Source organism: Oncorhynchus nerka, linkage group LG10 (assembly GCF_034236695.1).
Source record: "Oncorhynchus nerka isolate Pitt River linkage group LG10, Oner_Uvic_2.0, whole genome shotgun sequence".
Classification (NCBI taxonomy): domain Eukaryota; kingdom Metazoa; phylum Chordata; class Actinopteri; order Salmoniformes; family Salmonidae; genus Oncorhynchus; species Oncorhynchus nerka.
Genome location: NC_088405.1, coordinates 16,588,854 through 16,615,390, shown reverse-complemented (window position 1 = coordinate 16,615,390; position 26,537 = coordinate 16,588,854). Strand labels below are relative to the sequence as shown.

Genomic DNA, 26,537 nt, shown 5'->3' with positions numbered 1-26,537 from the left:
TACATCATACCAGTCATCCAACAGATCTCATTCAGAGCGACACACAGAAGCATCCAGGGTCAATGCCCTGCTCAAAGGCTCGTTGACAGATCTCCCACCAGGCCAAAAAACGTGAACCCCAACCCTCCAAGATCCCCCCCACAGTTCCCGAAAAGCTGTCCCTCAACCATTCGAGATCACTCCCACAGTCCCCCAAAGAATAAAAATAAAAATATCTCCTAACAGTACTAGGGTATATTTTAGATCAATGCTATGCATTTTCAGCCATTCCTGAACCTGAGACCAGAAACAGGCTACCTGAGGGCAATACCAAAATAAATGGTCTATTGATTCTGTATCCTCACAACAAACTCTGCAGAGCTTAAATTATTTGATGCCCCAAATATTCAACATTTTGTTGGTGGCAAGAATTCTATATAATAATTTTAGCTGAAAAGCACAGGTTACTGCCTGACAGACAGGTCAGTACTTACAGCTGGTCAGGTTACTGCCTGACAGACAGGTCAGTACTTACAGCTGGCCAGGTTACTGTCTGACAGACAGGTCAGTACTTACAGCTGGCCAGGTTACTGCCTGACAGACAGGTCAGTACTTACAGCTGGCCAGGTTACTGCCTGACAGACAGGTCAGTACTTACAGCTGGCCAGGTTACTGCCTGACAGACAGGTCAGTACTTACAGCTGGCCAGGTTACTGCCTGACAGACAGGTCAGTACTTACAGCTGGCCAGGTTACTGCCTGACAGACAGGTCAGTACTTACAGATGGCCAGGTTACTGCCTGACAGACAGGTCAGTACTTACAGATGGCCAGGTTACTGCCTGACAGACAGGTCAGTACTTACAGATGGCCAGGTTACTGCCTGACAGACAGGTCAGTACTTACAGCTGGCCAGGTTACTACCTGACAGACAGGTCAGTACTTACTGTACACACTGATCTAAGAGAGATGATCAATGTAGTAATGTGTGTGTGTGTGTTTGGTCGGTTGCAGTCACTCAGCCTAAAGCAGGGACAATGAACAAAGATATTGATGTCATTAGAGCGAACCCTCTGGGAGCCCCTTCAGTTACACCTACAGAATGGAGAGACAGAGAGACACAGAGAGCAATCTGTCCCCTCTCTAGAAGAGGGAGAGAATTGGTTGGGAAGGGGGGAAAGAGAGGGGGAAGGAGAGAGGGGGGTAAGGGGTTATGTCATTGAAACAAATCTCTTTACAGCGCTGCAGTGAGAAAATAAGAGATGACATGCTACTTCCATCTCCCCCTCTCTTTCTGCCTCTTTCTCTCCTTTGCTCTCTTTTTACCCTGGTAAAAGACAGGTGTTTATTGTGATTCTCTCTCTCTCTGTCTCTTTTCTCAAGTCAAATCACTGAATCATCAAGATCTTACCATAATTAGTTGTGATTTCCCATTGCCTCTTTATATAAGAGGAACAAACTAGGCCAAAAAATGTAACAAGTTCCAGTCAAGTACATTTTTGCTAACAAACAAGATAATATTAGCTTGCGTTATATCCCCCAAACAGGCCCCCACACCCGTTGCCAAAACTCCCAGACAGCCTAATTCTTCTCCTCCAAACACCCTCTAACCCCCTCCAGGTCCCCAGCCCGACACATACAGGACGCTCCAGTGCCCTTTGACCTAATTCACTGTGGTCCCTGTCTGGGAGTGATGCCACCAGGGTTACCAGGGTTACTCAACCAGAACCACACAACAGGACGGGCCAGGGGTAAGATGGCGAATGTGTGAGAATTCCCAATCACCAATTATAGATCCTGGGAGCCAGAGGACAACATTTTTAAAATCTGTGAGCACTTTGTAATACTCTTTCATGATCTTACAAGGTTTGTGCATGGAGTTGAGCCATAGTAAACGAAGCCAAAGAGAGATGGCTGTTTGACTGTAAATCCTAAATCCAATAAAGCTGACCTTGAGTGAGAGACTTGAGAACTCTCAGACGACTCTTGGTCGACCAAGGTTTTTTTTAGCCGGGGACAGCCCTACAAACTCTTCACTCTTATTGTTCTGAGAGTTCTCAAGTCTCTCACTCATTTTTTCCCCATATATTGACACATTCTATGTGTTTTAATCAAATCAACTATATTCACTGAACTTGTCTGATGCTTTAAGCACACGGTTGATTAAATAATTAAGACACACAAATGACTAGAGGGTGTCCGACCAGCAATTGATTTGATTGTGCCGGGCCAGGCTCAGACTTGCTGCGCTGTGTTAAAGAAAAAGACAGCGAGTGACTGACTAGCACCCAATGTCTCTCTCTCCTCCCTGCTGCAGCGACCACCACAGAACATCAACGTTTTAATCGCACTTTCCATGTTTGTTGAAGCTGCAATAAAATTACAGCCATTTCTGACTGAAAAGTTCTGTTACAGAAATCCCTCATTTGTTTACGTAAACATTCCCTATTCCCTTAAACCTTGCTCTCTTTACGTGACACATGCATCACATATCCAAGATGGCGTCGCAGTCGGACGTGTGCTTGTCTTGTCCCGTGTTAATTAGTTTCTAAATAGTCTGTATTTCGTTTAAAAAAATAATAATTTAATCTCACTTTCCATCTACGAACTAAACATACTTTCCTGCCAGCCGCCTCACCCAATGTGATACGGATCTGCATTTTTTAATACCTTATAACTGGAACCTCAATCAGCAGCTAGCCAGCATACTAGCTACTAGCTACTCATCATTGTTTGCCACTGCTATCAGTATTAACCTTTAGCTCAGACAATTACATGCCAGTCTGCACAGCGCGATATCAACCCAGAGCATATAGGACTGCTTTTCTCCACCACATCACCGGATTCCTGCCACAAGCTTTGGACCATTACACTGGATCATCGTAGCTAGCTAGCTGCAACCGAGTGGCTACTGTTGGCTAACGTCTCTGTCCCGAAGCGAGCACCAGTTAGCCTTGAGCTAGCCTCAACCTAGGCCCATCTCCCGGCCAGCAGACGGCGTATACCAGATAATTCTTGGGCTAGAATACCTCTTTTGCCAAGTGGCCTGGACCCTTTATTGTCGACATGGAGCCACGCCGATCCATCACGACTGGTCTGCCGACGTAATCGCCGTGGTTTCAACAGGCTTTTCCGTTGCGATGTTGCCGAAGACCCATCTGCTAGCCCCGGCCCGCTAGCTTTATGAACTCTGTGTTTCCCGCTCGCCTAGCGTAGTAGCGACTACACAGCTGATGCCTGCTGGTCTGTTCATTAACACTGTACCTAATTTTGTTTATCTGTCGGCCCCAGCCTCGAACTCAGGTCCTGTGTGTAGCTAACTGACCCTCTCTGCCCATTCATCGCCATTTACCCGTTGTTGTCTTAGCTCTCCTGACCAACACCTGTGATTGCTTTATGCCTCTCTCTAATGTCAATATGCCTTGTCTACTGCTGTTTCACTTAGTTATTATTGTTTTATTTCACTGTAGAGCCCCCAGTACCGCTCAACATGTGTTAGATAGCTCTTTTGTACCACCCCCCATGCATGCAGAGACCTCACCTGCAGAGATGCAACCTCCCTCATTGTCACTCAATGTCTAGGTTTACCTCCACTGTACTCACATCCTACCATACCCTTGTCTGTACATTATGCCCTGAATCTATTCTGCCACGTCAATAAATCTGCTCCTTTAAATCTCTGTCCCCAACGCAATAGACAACCAGTTTTTATAGCCTTTAGGCGTACCCTTATCCTACTCCTCCTCTGCTCCTCTGGTGATGTAGAGGTTAACGCAGGCCCTGTATCTCCCAGTACTACACCTATTCCCCAGGCGCTCTCATTTGTTGACTTCTGTAACCGTAAGAGCCTTGGTTTCATGCATGTTAACATCAGAAGCCTCCTCCCTAAGCTTGTTTATTCACTGCTTCAGCACACCCCTCCAACCCTGATGTCCTAGCCTTGTCTGAATCCTGGCTTAGGAAGGCCACCAACAATTCTGAAATGTCGGTCCCCAACTACAACATTTTACGTCAATATAGAACTGCCAAAGGAGACGGAGTTGCAATCTACTGCAGAGATAGCTTGCAGAGTTCTGTCTTACTATCCAGGTCTGTGCCCAAACAGTTCAACCTTCTACTTTTAAAAATCCACCTTTCCAGAAATAAGTCCCTCACTGTTGCCGCTTGTTATAGACTCCCCTTAGCCAACAGCTGTGCCCTGGACACCATATGTGAATTGATTGCCCTCCATCTATCTTCAGAGTTCGTACTGTTATGTGACCTAAACTGGGATATGCTTAACACCCCGGCCGTCCTACAATCTAAGCTAGATGCCCTCAATCTCACACAAATTATTAAGGAGACTACCAGGTACAACCATAAATCCGTAAACATGGGCACCCTCATAGATATCATGCTGACCAACATGCCCTCCAAATACACCTCTGCTGTCTTCAACCAGGATCACAGCGATCACTGCCTCATTGCCTGTGTCCGTAATGGGTCCGCGGTCAAACGACCACCCCTCATCACTGTCTAAAATACTTCAGCGAGCAGGCCTTTCTAATCGACCTGGCCCGGGAATCCTGGAAAGATATTGACCTCATCCCATCAGTAGAATTGGGATTAATAGTGCTTTGCTCACCATCTTAAATAAGCATGCCCCATTCAAAAAATGTAGAACTAAGAACAGATATAGCCTTGGATCACTCCTGACTTGACTGACCTTGACCAGCACAAAAACATCCTGTGGCGTACTGCATTAGCATTGAATAGCCCCTGCGACATGCAACTTTTCAGGGAAGTCAGGAACCAATATACCCAGTCAGTTAGGAAAGCAAAGGCTAGCTTTTTCAAAAAGAAATTTGCATCCTGTAGCACTAATTCCCAAAAGTTTTGGGACACTGTAAAGTCCATGGAGAATAATAGCACCTCCAGCCAGCTGCTCACCTCACTGAGGCTAGGAAACAATGTCACCACCGAGAATAAGCATTTTTCTACGGCTGGCCATGCTTTCCACCCGGCCATGCACCCCCCGCAGCAACCTGTACGAGCCCCCCCACCGCTTCTCCTTCACCCAAATCCAGACAGCTGATGTTCTGAATCTATAATTCTTTGCTAGGTAAAGCCCAGCCTTTTCTCAGCTCACTGGTCACCATAGCAACACCGACCCGTTGCACGCGCTCCAGCAGGTATATTTCACTGGTCATCCCCAAAGCCAACACCTGCTTTGGCTGCCTTTCCTTCCAGTTCTCTGCTGCCAATGACTGGAACGAATTGCAAAAGTCACTGAAGTTGGAGACTTATATCTCCCTCACTAACTATAAGCATCAGCTGTCAGAGCAGCTTAACGATCACTGCACCTGTACACAGCCCATCTGTAAATAGTCCACCCAACTACCTCATCCCCATATATATATTTTTTTTTTGCTTTTTTGCACCCCAGTATCTCTACTTGCACATCATCATCTGCACATCTATCACTCCAGTGTTAATGCTAAATTGTAATTATTTCACCACTATGTCCTATTTATTGCCTTACCTCCCTAATCTTACTAAATTTGTACACACTGTATATATATTTTTCTATTGTGTTACTGACTGTACGTTTGCTTATCCCATGTGTAACTCTGTGTAGTTGTTTTTGTCGCACTGCTTTGCTTTATCTTGGCCAGGTCGCAATTGTAAATGAGAACTTGTTCTCAACTGGCCTACCTGGTTAAGTAAAGGTGAAATAAATCTAATAAAAAAAATAAAAAATCATGTGACCACAGACCTATTCGCACACGACTAGTATTACTCGAGAATGTTGGTTAAGTAATTATTACTCCAGAATGTCCGTTATTCCGATTCGGATGGCATTTGTTTTTTATTCTAGGCGTGAAGATACAGTATTTCAACATGTCCAGGTGATAGGGCCACACTGACAACTCAAGCTTGGTTCTCAAGTTTCTAAACCCTTGTGGCCAAAGTGATAGAATTGAGGAAGTGTGATCATAATCAATAAATATTTTAGCGATCCGCAGCACGTCCTAAATGCCCCCACCCCTCCAGCCTTCAGATGTGAGCTAAATAGTGCAATTGCACTTGAGATGCATTTTAAGGCTATGGATGAGAATGTGAGCTTGTAATATCCAAACGTGTAGGTCAGCTGTATGCATCTATTAGCAGCATGGGTTGCATTAAATAGGCTCAATATTTTTTACTGATGCATTTGGCAATATTCAGTTATTTATTTTCCACCATAATTTGCAAATACATTCATTAAAAATCCTACAATGTGATTTTCAGGATTTCTTTTCTCATTTTGTCTGTCATAGTTGAAGTGTACCTATGATGAAAATTACAGGCCTCTCATCTTTTTAAGTCTGAGAACTTGCACAATTGGCGGCTGACTAAATACTTTTTTGCCCCATTGTAAACAAAAGCATTCACTGTGAAAGTTGATAGGCTACATGTAGGCCATTCTGATATAGCTAAATGTGTAAGAATCTTAGGTGTAGTGGGTGAGGAGTCAGGTGCAGGAGGCAGGAGTCAGGTGCAGGAGGCAGGAGTCAGGTGCAGGAGGCAGAAAGTTCTGAACAGCTCTTTATTCAGCACCGGGCAAAATAGTCCATACAACGAAACTGAGCGTCATAAAACAAATGCCCAAAACAGGAACCAAACCAAGCTCGCACTACCACACATATAAAGTGGGAATAAACAAGCCCGCACGAAGAGCAGGCAGCCTACCGACTTAAATAGCCAAACACACGAAGAGCAGGCGGCCTACCGACTTAAATAGCCAAACACACGAAGAGCAGGCGGCCTACCGACTTAAATAGCCAAACACACGAAGAGCAGGCGGCCTACCGACTTAAATAGCCAAACACACGAAGAGCAGGCGGCCTACCGACTTAAATAGCCAAACACACGAAGAGCAGGCGGCCTACCGACTTAAATAGCCAAACACACGAAGAGCAGGCGGCCTACCGACTTAAATAGCCAAACACACGAAGTGCAGGCGGCCTACCGACTTAAATAGCCAAACACACGAAGAGCAGGCGGCCTACCGACTTAAATAGCCAAACACACAAAGAGCAGGCGGCCTACCGACTTAAATAGCCAAACACACGAAGAGCAGGCGGCCTACCGACTTAAATAGCCAAACACACGAAGAGCAGGCGGCCTACCGACTTAAATAGCCAAACACACGAAGAGCAGGCGAATTAAATAGCCAAACACACGAAGAGCAGGCGGCCTACCGACTTAAATAGCCAAACACACGAAGAGCAGGCGGCCACACGAAGAGCCGACTTAAATAGCCAAACACACGAAGAGCAGGCGGCCTACCGACTTAAATAGCCAAACACACAAAGAGCAGGCGGCCTACCGACTTAAATAGCCAAACACACGAAGAGCAGGCGGCCTACCGACTTAAATAGCCAAACACACGAAGAGCAGGCGGCCTACCGACTTAAATAGCCAAACACACAAAGAGCAGGCGGCCTACCGACTTAAATAGCCAAACACACAAAGAGCAGGCGGCCTACCGACTTAAATAGCCAAACAAACGAAGAGCAGGCGGCCTACTGACTTAAATAGCCAAACACATGAAGAGCAGGCGGCCTACCGACTTAAATAGCCAAACACACGAAGAGCAGGCGGCCTACTGACTTAAATAGCCAAACACATGAAGAGCAGGCGGCCTACCGACTTAAATAGCCAAACAAACGAAGAGCAGGCGGCCTACTGACTTAAATAGCCAAACACATGAAGAGCAGGCGGTCTACCGACTTAAATAGCCAAACACTTGAAGAGCAGGCGGCCTACCGACTTAAATAGCCAAACACACGAAGAGCAGGCGGCCTACCGACTTAAATAGCCAAACACACAAAGAGCAGGCGGCCTACCGACTTAAATAGCCAAACACATGAAGAGCAGGCGGTCTACCGACTTAAATAGCCAAACTAAAAGTCTAAACAAGAAACAGGTGAAACAAATCAGACCAAACCAACAGAAAAGGGAGAAAGGGATCGGTGGCAGCTAGTAGGTCGGTGACAACGACCGCCGAGCACCACCCGAACAGGAAGGGGAGCCACCTTCGGTGGCAGCTAGTAGGTCGGTGACGACGACCGCCGAGCACCACCCGAACAGGAAGGGAGCCACCTTCGGTGGCAGCTAGTAGGCCGGTGACGACGACCGCCGAGCACCACCCGAACAGGAAGGGGAGCCACCTTCGGTGGCAGCTAGTAGGTCGGTGACGACGACCGCCGAGCACCACCCGAACAGGAAGGGGAGCCACCTTCGGTGGCAGCTAGTAGGTCGGTGACGACGACCGCCGAGCACCACCCGAACAGGAAGAGGAGCCACCTTCGGTGGCAGCTAGTAGGTCGGTGACGACGACCGCCGAGCACCACCCGAACAGGAAGGGGAGCCACCTTCGGTGGCAGCTAGTAGGTCGGTGACGACGACCGCCGAGCACCACCCGAACAGGAAGAGGAGCCACCTTCGGTGGCAGCTAGTAGGTCGGTGACGACGACCGCCGAGCACCACCCGAACAGGAAGGGAGCCCCTTCGGTGGCAGCTAGTAGGTCGGTGACGACGACCGCCGAGCACCACCCGAACAGGAAGAGGAGCCACCTTCAGTGGCAGCTAGTAGGTCGGTGACGACGACCGCCGAGCACCACCCGAACAGGAAGGGGAGCCACCTTCAGTGGCAGCTAGTAGGTCGGTGACGACGACCGCCGAGCATCACCCGAACAGGAAGGGGAGCCACCTTCAGTGGCAGCTAGTAGGTCGGTGACGACGACCGCCGAGCATCACCCGAACAGGAAGGGGAGCCACCTTCAGTGGCAGCTAGTAGGTCGGTGACGACGACCGCCGAGCACCACCCGAACAGGAAGGGGAGCCACCTTCAGTGGCAGCTAGTAGGTCGGTGACGACGACCGCCGAGCACCACCCGAACAGGAAGGGGAGCCACCTTCAGTGGCAGCTAGTAGGCCGGTGACGACGACCGCCGAGCGCCACCCGAACAGGAAGGGGAGCCACCTTCGGTAGTAGTCGTGACATAATGCTCAAATTATCGAATCATTTATTGTTTTCTTACGCAAACAGCGAGCAACACCTGCCAATCTCAGACATTTCTCTCAAAACACAGGCATGTTGATTCGCACGGGACTATTGCTATCAGACCTTGGACAGTAGGTTATTCCGGCTGGAATTTTTACTCTCCTGCCATATAAAAATACAAATAAACATCAACTAGATTACTTCTTTAGACAATGTGAAAATTACCTTGGAGAGGGGGATGAATGGGAGAGAGAGGGAGAAAGAGAGGGAGAAAGAGAGAGAAAGAGACAGAGAGCGGACAGTGAGGGACAGTGTCTGACAGACCAATCAACCTGCACATGTCCTCTACTGTATGCTTATTGTTATTGTTCAATGTATGGTTATTCTGACCCTTAGTTATTGTTGTTACTGTTGTCCCGTTGACAATTTTGATTCATTATTTTCATATTGTAAATATCCAAAGTAAGCTTTGGCAACAAGTACATTGTTATGTCATGCCAATAAAGCAAATTTAATTTAATTTAGAGTTCATTTTGATTGTTTATTTCACTTTATTATCTACTTCACTTGCTTTGTCAATGTTAGCATATGTTTCCCATGCCAATAAAGCTCCTTGAATTGAATTGAACTGAGAAGAGAGAGAAAGATTCCATTTCTTTGTCTCTCTGTGTGAGGATTATTTATGGTCCAATCAGACCAGCAGCGTTACCAACTCTGATCCATACACTGGATTAAAACATTAAAACAGGCCTTGAGACTTTAGAACATAAAACAAATATATTTTTACAGTGTCACAACTTAACCCTATCTCGGCCCTCTCACTCCCCCATTAACTCTCTTTCTTCCTCTCATCCTGTGTCATCTCTCTCACTTGTTCTCTCTGCCAGCAGCTTCCACTGATGTACTGTATCCTCTCACTTTCCATGCCTCCTTCTCTGCCCTTCTCTCTGCCCCTTCTCCCTCATTCGCTCTCTCTTTCTCTCTGCCCCTTCTCCCTCATTCGCTCTCTCTTTCTCTCTGCCCCTTCTCCCTCATTCGCTCTCTCTTTCTCTCTGCCCCTTCTCCCTCATTCGCTCTCTCTTTCTCTCTGCCCCTTCTCCCTCATTCGCTCTCTCTTTCTCTCTGCCCCTTCTCCCTCACTCTGCCCTTCTCTTTCTCTCTGCCCCTTCTCCCTCATTCACTCTCTTTCTCTCTGCCCTTCTCTTTCTCTCTGCCACTTCTCCCTCATTCACTCTCTCTTTCTCTCTGCCCCTTCTCCCTCATTCGCTCTCTCTTTCTCTCTGCCCCTTCTCCCTCATTCGCTCTCTCTCTCTCTGCCCCTTCTCCCTCATTCGCTCTCTCAATCTCTCTGCCCCTTCTCCCTCATTCGCTCTCTCTTTCTCTCTGCCCTTCTCTTTCTCATTCTCCCTCATTCTCTTTTTCTCTCTGCCCCTTCTCCCTCATTCACTTCTCTCTTTCTCTCTGCTCTCTCATTTCTCTCTGCCCCTTCTCCCTCATTCGCTCTCTCTTTCTGCTCTGCCCTCCCTTCTCCCTTTCTCTCTGCCCCTTCTTCCTCATTCGCTCTCTCTTTCTCTCTGCCCCTTCTCCCTCATTCGCTCTCTCTTTCTCTCTGCCCCTTCTCTTTCTCTCTGCCCCTTCTCTTTCGCTCTGCCCTTCTCTTTCTCTCTGCCCCTTCTCCCTCATTCACTCTCTCTTTCTCTCTGCCCCTTCTCCCTCATTCACTCTCTTTCTCTCTGCCCCTTCTCCCTCATTCGCTCTCTCTTTCTCTCTGCCCCTTCTCCCTCATTCGCTCTCTCTCTCTCTGCTCTCCCTCATTCGCCCCTTCTCCCCCCTCATTCACTCTCTCTTTTCTCTCTGCCCCTTCTCCCTCATTCACTCTCTTTCTCTCTTTCTCTTTCTCTCTGCCCTTCTCCCTCATTCGCTCTCTCAATCTCTCTGCCCCTTCTCCCTCATTCGCTCTCTCTTTCTCTTCTGTCCCTTCTCCCTCATTCGCTCTCTCTTTCTCTCTGCCCCTTCTCCCTCATTCGCTCTCTCTTTCTCTCTGCCCCTTCTCCCCTCATTCGCTCTCTTTCTCTCTGCCCCTTCTCTTTCTCTCTGCCCTTCTCCCTTTCTCTCTTTCTCTCTGCCCCTTCTCCCTCATTCACTCTCTCTTTCTCTCTGCCCCTTCTCCCTCATTCACTCTCTTTCTCTCTGCCCCTTCTCCCTCATTCTTTCTCTCTGCCCCTTCTCCCTCATTCTCTCTCAATCTCTCTGCCCCTTCTCCCTCATTCGCTCTCTCTTTCTCTCTGCCCCTTCTCCCTCATTCACTCTCTTTCTCTCTGCCCCTTCTCCCTCATTCGCTCTCTCTTTCTCTCTGCCCCTTCTCCCTCATTCGCTCTCTCTTTCTCTCTGCCCCTTCTCCCTCATTCGCTCTCTTTCTCTCTCTCTGCCCCTTCTCCCTCATTCGCCCCTTCTCCCTCAATCTCTTTCTGCCCCTTCTCCCTCATTCGCTCTCTCTTTCTCTCTGCCCCTTCTCCCTCATTCGCTCTCTCTTTCTCTCTGCCCCTTCTCCCTCATTCGCTCTCTCTTTCTCTCTGCCCCTTCTCCCTCATTCGCTCTCTCTTTCTCTCTGCCCCTTCTCCCTCATTCGCTCTCTCTTTCTCTCTGCCCCTTCTCCCTCATTCGCTCTCTCTCTTCCTCTCCCTCTGTGTGTGTTAGACATGAATTTTCCTTGGACGGTGAGACACTAAAACAACTGGGGATGGCATGAGAAACAGACTGAGAAGTTTCCTGCCAAGGCTCTGGGTATGAGCGGGAATGAGTAGGGTGTCGAATCAAAACGCATCTTTTGACCAATGTGTAAATTCATGTTAATTGTGTAGACACTCCTCTAAGAAACCCTGTGGTCTACAGTCTCTAGCATCACCCGTTCCAAACTTATTGGAGTTTTTACCTTTGTAGGATTATCAAAATTAGGGCGACTAAATCAATGAAGGCCTGAAAAAACAAGTGGCGATTTTACTTTGAATTTACATTCGTTGATAACTCAACTAAATGCAAATCAAAACTAGAAGTTGAACTGTTCCCAGTGGGTTATCATTGAACTCGTCATCTTTCTTCTCAAAGCCAGAGGACATAAAACAATATAGAGGTAAGATAGATATCGATTGAGACATGACATTTAGTATTTTCATATTTTATTCTATGCTGTCCACATTGATGCGAAGTTCCTGTTTTTCCCCCCCATGAAGATTTCTCACAAAAGCAGGCGTATCTCTGTGAAATGTTAACGGACCACTGAGCGTACCACAAGCTTTTTATTTTCAAAGCCTTTTACATTTCATTCAGCTCGTGTCATGCTAACTTATCTATTTGCAACCCATGGAAACAACTTGGAAGACGACCACAAAATGTAAAATCCCCAAAAGTTTAGACGAGGAAGCTGCACCGCTCTGTCAACAGAGCTCAGTGCTTTTTATCAGATGTATTAGGTTATGAAATATGACTTCTAGGATATAATATTAATGATGTCAGAGAACGACCCCACTGAACGATTCAGAACAGATATTTGTCTTGGTAAAATGTATTCTATAACAGAAAGTGAAACGTCATCACCAAGCACGTTTTCATCAACTGTGGGCAGAGTGGGTGGACACCCTAGAATGTGTGTATGTGTGTGTGCTCGTGCATTCCTATTCATGTGTGCGTGAGTCAGTGTGTGTGTGTGTGTTTCCAAACAGGGTGATGCCAGTGGGGTTGGTTGGGGGATTCAGAAACTCCACACTGAAACAGCTGTGTAGTCAGAGGCAGACAGCAGCTCAGCACACTATTACCCAGCATTCCCGCTCCAGAGACTCACAGCAGTCTGAGGGAAGACAGCATTCCCGCTCCAGAGACTCACAGCAGTCTGAGGGAAGACAGCATTCCCGCTCCAGAGACTCACAGCAGTCTGAGGGAAGACAGCATTCCCGCTCCAGAGACTCACAGCAGTCTGAGGGAAGACAGCATTCCTGAGGAAGACAGCATTCCAGAGACTCACAGCAGTCTGAGGGAAGACAGCATTCCCGCTCCAGAGACTCACAGCAGTCTGAGGGAAGACAGCATTCCCGCTCCAGAGACTCACAGCAGTCTGAGGGAAGACAGCATTCCCGCTCCAGAGACTCAAAGCAGTCTGAGGGAAGACAGCTGAAATGGCGACATAATCCTGGAAATATGATGAGAAATTTGTCCATAGCTTTTTGTCAATGATTAAAGACAAACACTTTGTAGCAAATCTTAAAAAGAAGGAATGTCAAGTAAATCATCTTCTTCCCACTGGGCACAAACATCAATTCAATCTCTATTCCACGTTGGTTCAACAACGTTGATTAAACCAGTGGGTGCCCAGTGGGTAGACAGACACTTTCCCACTGATATAAACAGAACAGACTTGACTGAGTAGGCCATGAAATTGACATTATTTCCTAAGAGATGAAAGCCTTTGAAACAGGGTAAAAATAGCCTCATGTTCTGCATGTTTCCAGTATGGATGATTTGTCAACAACAGGGTTCAGATATGGCTGAAACGTCACAAATTATGCTAAATTAAGTGTCTCAGATTTGTATACATACAGAAAAGGAAATGCTTTGAGACCAGGTTGCTGAGTCATGTGAGCTGAGCTTCTGATGTGGGACTGTAGTTGGAGACAATTTTTCTCTCCCACTAGCTTTGGTTTGTAGCAGAGTGACAGGGAGGCTCCAAGATGGCAGCTTGAGCCCATGCTAATCCCAGCTCTGCATACCAACTCTGCATTGCCTATAACCCCAAGCAAACCTCCAGCTTCCAAGAAAGGCATGTTTGAACTTGGCCCTGATGTCGCTGCCAATAACAATGTTATCGCCACTCTTTCCAGCCTCATCAATACCAGGTCTGATGTCATATAGAGTAAATGGTCGGCGACAATGCAATGAAAATTCAGGGCTTAAAAAAACAGTTGACTTTGCATGTATGAAAATCATCGATGTTAAGAAGGTTGCCCACAATGAAAATTGTGTCGGAATGTAGGAGGGAAACATGGACTTGTGTCAAAGAAAAATTGCCAAACTTGAAAACTGCTCCAGACGGTGGAATCTGAGACTGTATGTCGCTCCCGAGGCAGATGGGGAGAACGTGCGGCAAGAGACCCTCAAAGTCTACCAAGCTGTCCTACCTGAGGAGAAGACTAAGATAGCAGATGTTGTCGACACTGTACATCGCCTCGGCAGGAGAAGGCAGGGTGACTCCAAGCCCAGAGGTGTCATTCTCCAGTTCACATCACGGATTTACAGGGATGCCACATGGAAAGCAGCACAGAAATCTACCTTCCTACACGACAACAACCTGTGGTTTGCTGAAGACCTCTCGAAAGCAGACAGAGAAAGGAGAGAGAAACTGTGGCCAGCTGTGGAAAAAGCACGAAAAGAGGGGAAAGCGGCTTACCTCATTGGAGGGCTTTCATCAACGCATCCGAAATCAGCCTTCCCCCTTGAGGACTATCATAGACTGTGCCTGATGGTCACAAAGGCTACTTAGATAAGCTGCCTCTGATGTGAGCAGATCTCACTCCCGGCTCTAAGGTGATTTAACTTTCATTCTAACTGCACCGGACTACTGTAGTAATGGATATTTATTATAATATTTTTCTCTCACCTTTGCTATTTTTACCTGCAGTATAGGCAGTGAGCTCTTTGTTGTTTCTTGGTCTGGAAGTTATCTTTGTTATGCTTAAACTATTCTCACTCAATCGTTTAAATCGATATGGTGTGCAAGGCTGGTTTCTTTTCATTTTTACTCAATTTGCGATTGTTGTTTAGCTCGTAGTACTTTCTGGAGATCTCAATGGGGAAATGATTCATGGCTCTCTCATGGTTTTGAATGCTCTGCTGGAGATATCACTCTAAGAATCATTTCAACGGAAGTATTTTGCACTCCGACTGGGTCACTTTCTTTGTCTTGTTATCAACATCATTATTATTATTACCAACATTTATGGGTTTAATTCCTAACTTTACTTGATATATGTCAGGAATACCACCGAAGGTGGCTCCCCTTCCTGTTCGGGTGGCGCTCGGCGGTCGTTGTCACCGGTCTACTAGCTGCCACCGATTCCTTTTTTCCTTTTCGTTTGTTTCTGTCTAATTGTTTTCACCTGTTCCTTGTTGGGGTTTTGGGATGGGTGTTATTTAAGTTTATTTAGCCCGCTGGTGTTTGTGCGGGCTTGTGGTTATTTTACGTTAGTGGTGTTTGTGTACTTTTGGGTTTTCGCTGTCCGGTATTTTGGTAACAGTGGTGTTGGGGTTGTTGCGCCTGTGTTTTGGGCTTCACCCATGTTTGTACCTGTTACTGTGACAGAGGACATTAAAGCGTTTTTTCCCGTCTACCTTCTGCTCTCTGCGTCTGACTCCACACCCATCACTCTCCCGTCTACCTTCTGCTCTCTGCGTCTGACTCCACACCCATCACTCTCCCGTCTACCTTCTGCTCTCTGCGTCTGACTCCACACCCATCACTCTCCCGTCTACCTTCTGCTCTCTGCGTCTGACTCCACACCCATCACTCTCCCGTCTACCTTCTGCTCTCTGCGTCTGACTCCACACCCATCACTCTCCCATCTACCTTCTGCTCTCTGCGTCTGACTCCACACCCATCACTCTCCCGTTTACCTTCTGCTCTCTGCGTCTGACTCCACACCCATCACTCTCCCGTCTACCTTCTGCTCTCTGCGTCTGACTCCACACCCATCACTCTCCCGTCTACCTTCTGCTCTCTGCGTCTGACTCCACACCCATCACTCTCCCGTCTACCTTCTGCTCTCTGCGTCTGACTCCACACCCATCACTCTCCCGTCTACCTTCTGCTCTCTGCGTCTGACTCCACACCCATCACTCTCCCGACGTTACAATATAGCTTTGGGAACAATACAATTCAACAATTAAATATTAATGGTCTCATCACAGATGCTCCCAAATGAATCTCTATCGTTAGTTGCAACTTCAACAGGAATTTATATATTGTGTACTTTTGGGTTTTCGCTGTCCGGTATTTTGGTAACAGTGGTTTTGGGGTTGTTGCGCCTGTGTTTTGGGCTTCACCCATGTTTGTACCTGTTACTGTGACAGAGGACATTAAAGCGTTTTTTCCCGTCTACCTTCTGCTCTCTGCGTCTGACTCCACACCCATCACTCTCCCGACGTTACAATATAGCTTTGGGAACAATACAATTCAACAATTAAATATTAATGGTCTCATCACAGATGCTCCCAAATGAATCTCTATCGTTAGTTGCAACTTCAACAGGAATTGATATATTTCTAAGTATTGTGAGGTGTCCTCAACACTTTTTTTTGACTCTGAGGGATATGAAATCAGTTGGGGACGCTGAGAGGGAACTGTGTGATGACCCTATTATAGTTGAAGAGGTAATTGATTCTATTCAACACCTTAAACATAATGTGTCTCCTGTGACTGATGGTATATCTGCTGAGGTTGACAAAACTCTTTCTCAACAGTTAACCCCATGTCTGTTGGATGTCTTTTCTGAAGCATTGCAAATAATGCTCTCCCTCCCAGTTTGACTCAAGGTCTCAAGAAAGACTTGTTTCTCCTCGATAATTGCCGTCCAATCTATCTGCTCAATAATAACTACAAAATATTAGCCTCAATATTTGCAAAAAGATTGAAGGCAGTATTGGACTGAACTATAGAAGAGACCCAATCTGGCTTCATGTTCATGAGGAATAGACATATCAAATCAAATCAAATACAGTTGAAGTCGGAAGTTTACATACACTTAGGTTGTAGTCATTAAAACTCATTTTTCAACCACTCCACACATTTATTTTTAACAAACTATAGTTTTGGCAAGTCGGTTAGGACATCTACTTTGTGCATGATACAAGTAATTTATCCAACAATTGTTTACAGACAGATTATTTCACTTATAATTCACTGTATCACAATTCCAGTGGGTCAGGCATTTACATACACTAAGTTGACTCTGCCTTTAAACAGCTTGGAAAATTCCAGAAAATGATGTCATGGCTTTAGAAGCTTCATATAGGCTAATTGACATCATTTGAATCAATTGGAGGTGTACCTGTGGATGTATTTCAAGGCCTACCTTCAAACTCAATGCCTCTTTGCTTGACATCATGGGAAAATCAAAAGAAATCAGCCAAGACCACATAAAAGAATTGTAGACCTCAATAAGTCTGGTTCATCCTTGGGCGCAATTTCAAAACGCCTGATGGTACCACGTTCAACTGTACAAACAATAGTACGCAGGTATAAACACCAAGGGACCACGCAGCTGTCATTCAGCTCAAGAAGGAGATGCATTCTGTCTACCAGACATGAATGTATCTTAATGCGAAAAGTGCAAATCAATCCCAGAAAAACTAACATAGACTGCCCACCCCAACTCACGCCCTGACCATACTAAACAAAGACAAAAACAAAGGAACTAAGGTCAGAACGTGACACTATGGATGCTGTCTGGGCCAGCAGCCTTGCAAGCGTTAACATGTTTAAATGTCTTACTCACGTCGGCCACGTCGGCATTTGATTGTGAGGTGTTCTAGGTCACCACCCATATGTATATACTGTATTCTATCCTATTCCACTGTATCTTAGTCGCTCTGATATTGCTCACCCAAATATTGATATATTGTTCATTCCATTGCTTTACTTTAGATGTGTGTATTGTTGTGAAATTATTAGATATTACTTGTTAGATATTACTGCACTGTTGGAGTTAGAAACACAAGAATTTCGCGACACCTGCAATAAACATTGGCTAAACACATGTATGTGACAAATAACATTTGATTTGACTCTCCAATAGGAAAATGTGTTCATCCTTGCTGCCTCAGAACATGAGATCTATACGTGCTTTATTTCAAAAGGATATTGTATCTATTCCTTATGTCACAACTTACTGGAATACATTTGTCAAGAATATCTGTTTAAAAAAAGTCTGGTTATAACTACGCAAAACCTGCTTGTTAACAAGGTCAAAGAGGTCTCTTTCAGAATGATCCATGAGTATTACCCTGCAAATCATTACCTGAAGAAACTAAAAAAAAACATTAACATTAACTGTGCTTTTTGTGTTGAGCATCCAGAAACAGTTTTGCATGTATTTTGGCATTGTCTACATGTAAAGAAATGAAGGCAAGATATTAATAGTTTTATAATTGTTAATAGTCTTGATGATGGGAGAATGTGCTGCTCTGTTTCCTTAACTATAATAAGGACGAAGACAAATCATTTGACCTCATCAATCTAATTGTGCTAATGGAAAAATGTCATACTCATGTCATATGAATGTAAATTCACTAATAAAAAAAAAACATGTTTTCTATAAGGAATTCGAGCAGTACATGAAGACCATTCTACACTTTTCTAATAAGAAAGCTGTTAAAACAATCAATGGCTGTGTCTTTTAAGGAATTTGTATAATCTGTAATTTGTTGCACCCCCTATCCTCTCATTGTCTGTTTGTATACTTATTGTATGTATACTGGTGTTTCTTCAACAAAAACTACAAACTAAAAAGACTTATAAAATAATTCTAATATATATACAGTGGGCTCCAAAATGACTGGCACCCCTGACTGGCACCCCTGACTGGCACCCTGACTGGCACCCCTGACTGGCACCCCTGACTGGCACCCCTGACTGGCACCCTGACTGGCACCCCTGACTGGCACCCCTGACTGGCACCCCTGGCACCCTGACTGGCACCCTGACTGGCACCCTGACTGGCACCCCTGACTGGCACCCCTGACTGGCACCCTGACTGGCACCCCTGACTGGCACCCCTGACTGGTACCCCTGACTGGCACCCTGACTGGCACCCCTGACTGGCACCCCTGACTGGTACCCCTGACTGGCACCCCTGACTGGCACCCTGACTGGCACCCCTGACTGGCACCCCTGACTGGCACCCTGACTGGCACCCTGACTGGCACCCTGACTGGCACCCCTGACTGGCACCCCTGACTGGCACCCTGACTGGCACCCTGACTGGCACCCCTGACTGGCACCCCTGACTGGCACCCTGACTGGACTGGCACCCCTGACTGGCACCCCTGACTGGCACCTGACTGGCACCCTGACTGGCACCCCTGACTGGCACCCCTGACTGGCACCCCTGACTGGCACCCTGACTGGCACCCCTGACTGGCACCCTGACTGGCACCCTGACTGGCACCCCTGACTGGCACCCCTGACTGGCAATGCACAAACAGTATTTAAAAAAATATAAACAATATAATTATAGAGAAACTCAAAATACCAACATGAGAAAAACTGTACTTTATTAATGTTTCAATGGAACCAACCAAAATCATACAATTATTTAATACAAAATTAATTGAACCAAAATCAAGGTTTGATAATTATTGGCACTCCTCCATTAGTACTTAGTGCCACCACCTCTGGCAAGGATAACAGTGTGGTCTTTTCCTGTCATGTTTGACAAGGTTAAGGAACACATTTGGAGGGATTTTGGACCATTCCTCTATGCAGATCCTTCACATTCTTGGGTTTGCTCTTATCAACTGCCCTCTTCCACTCAGCCCACAGGTTTTCCATTGGATTGAGGTCCGGCGACTGAGATGGCCATGGCAGCACATTGATTTTGTTGTCACAGAACCATTTCTGTGTGGATCATGAGGTATGTTTTGGGTCATTGTCTTGTTGGAAAGTCCACATACGGCCCAGCCTTCTGGCAGAGGCAACCAGACTGTGAGACAAAATTGCCTGGTACTTGGTGGAATTCATTATGCCATCAATCTTAACCAGTGCCTCTGGACCTCTGGAATTAAAACAGCCCCAAAACATCACTGACACATCACCATATTTCACCGTGGGTATGAGGTGCCTCTCCTTGTATGCATCTCTGTTTCGACGCCAAACATGCCGATGCTGTATGTGACTATAACGTTACATTTTGGTCTCATCTGACCAAAGCACCTTTTTCCAATCATAATTTAAATGACGTTTGGCAAACTCCAAGCGCTTGTGTCTGTGTCTTGGGGTCATTAAGGGCTTTCTTCTGGCAACCCTTCCAAAGAGCCTGTGGTTGTGGAAGTGGCGTCTGATGGTGCTTTTTTAAACCTGGTGACCCCAAGACGCCACCAAGGCCTGCAATTCTATCACAGTGATTCTTAGGGATTTTCTTGCTTCTCTCACGATCCTCCTCCCTATCCTGGGGGGCAAAATGCATTTGCGTTCTATACCCGTGAGGTTTTCAACTGTTCCATATCTTTTAACTGTTTTAATAATTGCCCTGACAGTGCTCAGCGGTATATTCAATCGTTTGTGGATCTTCTTGTAGCCATTACCAGATTTATGAAGGTCTACGACCATCTGTCTCTTTTAAACTGCCAGTTCTTTTCTTTTCTTCATGGTGTTGGATGATATTGCATGCGAGTTACCTCATTTTTATACCCTAGTGAAAAAGGAAGTGATGTAATGGCTCAATATAGTTCCTTAACACTTAGATAAACTTAAATAAGTGGAATTTAATTCCTGGTTTAATTTTGGTAGATTTTAACAATAATATTTAAGGGTTCAATTAATTGTGAAGCCTTGATTTGGAGGACATGTTGGTATTTTGAGTTTATCTCTATAATTATATTGTTTATATTTTTTAAATATTGTTTGTGCAGTGCCAGTAATTTTGGAGCCCACTGTATAGGACTCTATAAGAGAGTCCCATATGTAGGACTCTATAAGCCTATTTAGAAACTTCATGGATGAACAACATTTTATGCAGAACAGGATCAATCGATTCCATGAACACAATTTGAAAACCTTGTTGACAGTTTAGTTCCATTCAAGAAACTCACCTCTCAATCTAATTCTGGCAGAGAACGTCCGATGAACGACTATTTCCAGATGTGTCTTGGTTGAAATAAGTAAGTTATTTCCTTGATATAGTTTAAAACCGTACAAATCCAGTCTCTGTTCGTTGACAGGCCTATTTCCTATACATTTTTCCTTCTTTCACGAGAAGAAACTCAGGCTTCCCCCCCTCATCCTTCTCACTCTTCCTATTGTGTCTGTCGCAAACACGTGGAAATTTCCGCTTGGAAAATAAACAGGCTCGTCAAGTCCTGTTCTCTCTTTATGTTCTCTCACACGTACCGTATCCCAGCCCCCACCGCCCGGTCCGCGTGCGTGCAAACGTTCAGCACCACCCGCAGACAGAGGGAAACGAACGGAGCATCGCGGGTGAACTTTCTCCTCTTGTCGGGGCTCGACCGCTTATCTGAAGCGACAAGGTTTATGACCGGTGAGGGGAGGAGGGGACCAGAGAGCGTTCGTAGGGGGTATTCCGACGGCCGGTATCCCGTGTTTACATAATTTTACTGTCGAGCGCTTTGCTTCAAAGTTCATGTGTCCTTTGTCATATAAATAGTGTTTAATATAGCGCTTGTGTTAACCTACAATGCAACATAGATCAAATTGTGGTGTGTAAAATGTCCCACTTGGCTGGTCTCTCACTGTCTGAGATCTCTTTAGTCAGACACTTGAGTCAAAGGATCCTAACTGGGGGAGAAACCCTTTGAGTCACACAGGATATTCCAAGGGACATTCTATCCCCTCACTAACTAACCTGTATGAACTAAAATGTTCATTCCTCTAAGCACTACCTGTCTGACAGCTTTGAAACGGGACCTGTTATTGTGTTTGAATGGGTTCATTGTCAGGGATGTGTCAAGAATATAACATGAGTGATACCTGAGACCCTGGTCACTCTGACTCACTTCAATTTCAAATCAATTTAAGGGGCTTCATTGGCATGTTAAATGTCATACTATGTCTATACAGAGTGTAATGATGTGCAAATAGTTCAAATACAAAATACATATAACTCTCTCTCAATTCATGTCAATTCAAAGGGCTTTATTTGCATGGGAAACATATGTTTACATTGCCAAAGCAAGTGAAATAGATCATAAACAAAAGTTACATAATCTATCAGAAACAAACAGTAAACATTACACTCACAAGTTTCAAAGGAATAGACATGTAATATTATGGCTGTACAGTGTTATACTGATGTGCAAATAGTTCAACATTTACATTTACATTTAAGTCATTTAGCAGACGCTCTTATCCAGAGCGACTTACAAATTGGTGCATTCACCTTATGACATCCAGTGGAGCAGCCACTTTACAATAGTGCATCTAAATCTTTTAAGGGGGAGAAGGATTACTTTATCCTATCCTAGGTATTCCTTAAAGAGGTGGGGTTTCAGGTGTCTCCGGAAGGTGGTGATTGACTCCGCTGTCCTGGCGTCGTGAGGGAGTTTGTTCCACCATTGGGGGGCCAGAGCAGCGAACAGTTTTGACTGGGCTGAGCGGGAACTGTACTTCCTCAGTGGTAGGGAGGCGAGCAGGCCAGAGGTGGATGAACGCAGTGCCCTTGTTTGGGTGTAGGGCCTGATCAGAGCCTGGATGTACTGAGGTGCCGTTCCCCTCACAGCTCCGTAGGCAAGCACCATGGTCTTGTAGCGGATGCAAGCTTCAACTGGAAGCCAGTGGAGAGAGCGGAGGAGCGGGGTGACGTGAGAGAACTTGGGAAGGTTGAACACCAGACGGGCTGCGGCGTTCTGGATGAGTTGTAGGGGTTTAATGGCACAGGCAGGGAGCCCAGCCAACAGCGAGTTGCAGTAATCCAGACGGGAGATGACAAGTGCCTGGATTAGGACCTGCGCCGCTTCCTGTGTGAGGCAGGGTCGTACTCTGCGGATGTTGTAGAGCATGAACCTACAGGAACAGGCCACCGCCGTGATGTTAATTGAGAACGACAGGGTGTTGTCCAGGATCACGCCAAGGTTCTTAGCGCTCTGGGAGGAGGACACAGTGGAGTTGTCAACCGTGATGGCGAGATCATGGAACGGGCAGTCCTTCCCGGGAGGAAGAGCAGCTCCGTCTTGCCGAGGTTCAGCTTGAGGTGGTGATCCGTCATCCACACTGATATGTCTGCCAGACATGCAGAGATGCGATTCGCCACCTGGTCATCAGAAGGGGGAAAGGAGAAGATTAATTGTGTGTCGTCTGCATAGCAATGATAGGAGAGACCATGTGAGGTTATGACAGAGCCAAGTGACTTGGTGTATAGCGAGAATAGGAGAGGGCCTAGAACAGAGCCCTGGGGGACACCAGTGGTGAGAGCACGTGGTGAGGAGACGGATTCTCGCCACGCCACCTGGTAGGAGCGACCTGTCAGGTAGGACGCAATCCAAGCGTGGGCCGCGCCAGAGATGCCCAACTCGGAGAGGGTGAAGAGGAGGATCTGATGGTTCACAGTATCGAAGGCAGCCGATAGGTCTAGAAGGATGAGAGCAGAGGAGAGAGAGTTAGCTTTAGCAGTGCGGAGCGCCTCAGTGATACAGAGAAGAGCAGTCTCAGTTGAATGACTAGTCTTGAAACCTGACTGATTTGGATCAAGAAGGTCATTCTGAGAGAGATAGCGGGAGAGCTGGCCAAGGACGGCACGTTCAAGGTTTTGGAGAGAAAAGAAAGAAGGGATACTGGTCTGTAGTTGTTGACATCGGAGGGATCGAGTGTAGGTTTTTTCAGAAGGGGTGCAACTCTCGCTCTCTTGAAGACGGGAGGGACGTAGCCAGCGGTCAGGGATGAGTTGATGAGCAGCGAGGTGAGGTAAGGGAGAAGGTCTCCGGAAATGGTCTGGAGAAGAGAGGAGGGGATGGGGTCAAGCGGGCAGGTTGTTGGGCGGCCGGCCATCACAAGACGCGAGATTTCATCTGGAGAGAGGGGAGAAAGAGGTCAGAGCACAGGGTAGGGCAGTGTGAGCAGAACTAGCGGTGTCGTTTGACTTAGCAAACGAGGATCGGATGTCGTCGACCTTCTTTTCAAAATGGTTGACGAAGTCATCTGCAGAGAGGGAGGGGGGGGGGGGGGATTCAGGAGGGAGGAGAAGGTGGCAAAGAGCTTCCTAGGGTTAGAGGCAGATGCTTGGAATTTAGAGTGGTAGAAAGTGGCTTTAGCAGCAGCGACAGAAGAGGAAAATGTAGAGAGGAGGGAGTGAAAGGATGCCAGGTCCGCAGGGAGGCGAGTTTTCCTCCATTTCCGCTCGGCTGCCCGGAGCCCTGTTCTGTGAGCTCGCAATGAGTCGTCGAGCCACGGAGCGGGAGGGGAGGACCGAGCCGGCCTGGAGGATAGGGGACATAGAGAGTCAAAGGATGCAGAAAGGGAGGAGAGGAGGGTTGAGGAGGCAGAATCAGGAGATAGGTTGGAGAAGGTTTGAGCAGAGGGAAGAGATGATAGGATGGAAGAGGAGAGAGTAGCGGGGAGAGAGAGCGAAGGTTGGGACGGCGCGATACCATCCGAGTAGGGGCAGTGTGGGAAGTGTTGGATGAGAGCGAGAGGGAAAAGGATACAAGGTAGTGGTCGGAGACTTGGAGGGGAGTTGCAATGAGGTTAGTGGAAGAACAGCATCTAGTAAAGATGAGGTCGAGCGTATTGCCTGCCTTGTGAGTAGGGGGGAAGGTGAGAGGGAGAGGTCAAAAGAGGAGAGAGTGGAAAGAAGGAGGCAGAGAGGAAAGAGTCAAAGGTAGACGTGGGAGGTTAAAGTCGCCCAGAACTGTGAGAGGTGAGCCGTCCTCAGGAAAGGAGCTTATCAAGGCATCAAGCTCATTGATGAACTCTCCGAGGGAACCTGGAGGGCGATAAATGATAAGGATGTTAAGCTTGAAAGGGCTGGTAACTGTGACAGCATGGAATTCAAAGGAGGCGATAGACAGATGGGTAAGGGGAGAAAGAGAGAATGACCACTTGGGAGAGATGAGGATCCCGGTGCCACCACCCCGCTGACCAGAAGCTCTCGGGGTGTGCGAGAACACGTGGGCGGACGAAGAGAGAGCAGTAGGAGTAGCAGTGTTATCTGTGGTGATCCATGTTTCCGTCAGTGCCAAGAAGTCGAGGGACTGGAGGGAGGCATAGGCTGAGATGAACTCTGCCTTGTTGGCCGCAGATCGGCAGTTCCAGAGGCTACCGGAGACCTGGAACTCCACGTGGGTCGTGCGCGCTGGGACCACCAGATTAGGTGGTCGCGGCCACGCGGTGTGGAGCGTTTGTATGGTCTGTGCAGAGAGAGAGACCAGGGATAGACAGACACATAGTTGACAGGCTACAGAAGAGGCTACGCTAATGCAAAGGAGATTGGAATGACAAGTGGACTACACGTCTCGAATGTTCAGAAAGTTGAGCTTACGTAGCAAGAATCTTATTGACTAAAATGATTAAAAATGATACAGTACTGCTGAAGTAGGCTAGCTGGCAGTGGCTGCGTTGTTGACTTTGTAGGCTAGCTGGCAGTGGCTGCGTTGTTGATTCGGGGCTAGCTGGCTAGCTAGCAGTGTTGATTACGTTACGTTGCGTTAAAAGAACGACAATAGCTGGCTAGGTAACCTAGAAAATCGCTCTAGACTACACAATTATCTTTGATACAGAGACGGCTATGTAGCTAGCTATGTAGCTAGCTACGATCAAACAAATCAAACCGTTGTACTGTAATGAAATGAAATGAAAATGTGATACTACCTGTGGAGCGAGGCGGAATGCGACCGGGTTGTTGAGTTCTAATCGGTAGACGTTGGCTAGCTGTTGGCTAGCTAGCAGTGTCTCCTACGTTAAGGACGACAAATAGCTGGCTGCGTTGTTGATTCAGGGGCTAGCTGGCTAGCTAGCTAGCAGTGTTGATTACGTTACGTTGCGTTAAAAGAACGACAATAGCTGGCTAGGTAACCTAGAAAATCGCTCTAGACTACACAATTATCTACACAATTATCTTTGATACAGAGACGGCTATGTAGCTAGCTATGTAGACGGTGGGCGTTAGCTAGCTGGCTAGCTGCTGGGCAGATACGTTAGGACGACGAAATACGATAATTACGCAATTATCTTTGATACAAAAAGGGAACACAAGGGGAAATAAATAAACATAAATATGGGTTGTATTTACAATGGTGTTTGTTCTTCACTGGTTGCCCTTTTCTTGTGGCAACAGGTCACACATATTGCTACTGTGATGGCACACTGTGGTATTTCACCCAATAGATATGAGAGTTAATCAAAATTGGATATGTTTTCTAATTCTTTGTGGGTCTGTGTAATCTGAGGGAAATATGTGTCTCTAATATGGTCATACATTGGGCAGGAGGTTAGGAAGTGCAGCTATGTTTCCACCTTATTTTGTGGGCAGTGTGCATATAACCTGCTTTGTCTTGAGAGCCAAGTCTGCCTCTCTCAATAGCAAGGCCATGCTCACTGAGTCTGTACAAAGTAGTCAAAGTGTTTCTTAATTTTGGGTCAATCACAATGGTCAGGTATTCTGCCTCTATGTACTCTCTGTTTAGGGCCAAATAGCATTCCAGCTTGCTCTGTTTTTTTTGTAATTCTTTCCAATGTGTCAAGTAATTCTCTTTTTGTTTTCTCATAATTTGGTTGGGTCTAATTGTGTTGCTGTCCTGGGGCTCTGTGGGGTCTGTTTGT

The 26,537-nt window shown here is 46.5% G+C and overlaps 1 protein-coding gene across 1 annotated transcript in view; it reads right to left on the bottom strand.

Annotated features, from left to right (window-relative positions):
- The window catches only part of LOC115134945 (leucine zipper putative tumor suppressor 2 homolog), a 101,441-nt gene extending 80,178 nt beyond the window's left edge, over positions 1–21,263 (bottom strand). The window contains exon 1 of the mRNA XM_029669064.2: positions 20,861–21,263. The gene's annotated coding sequence lies outside the window, so the exon portion shown is untranslated. The remainder of the gene's footprint in view (positions 1–20,860) is intronic.
- Positions 21,264–26,537: the final 5,274 nt, after the last annotated feature.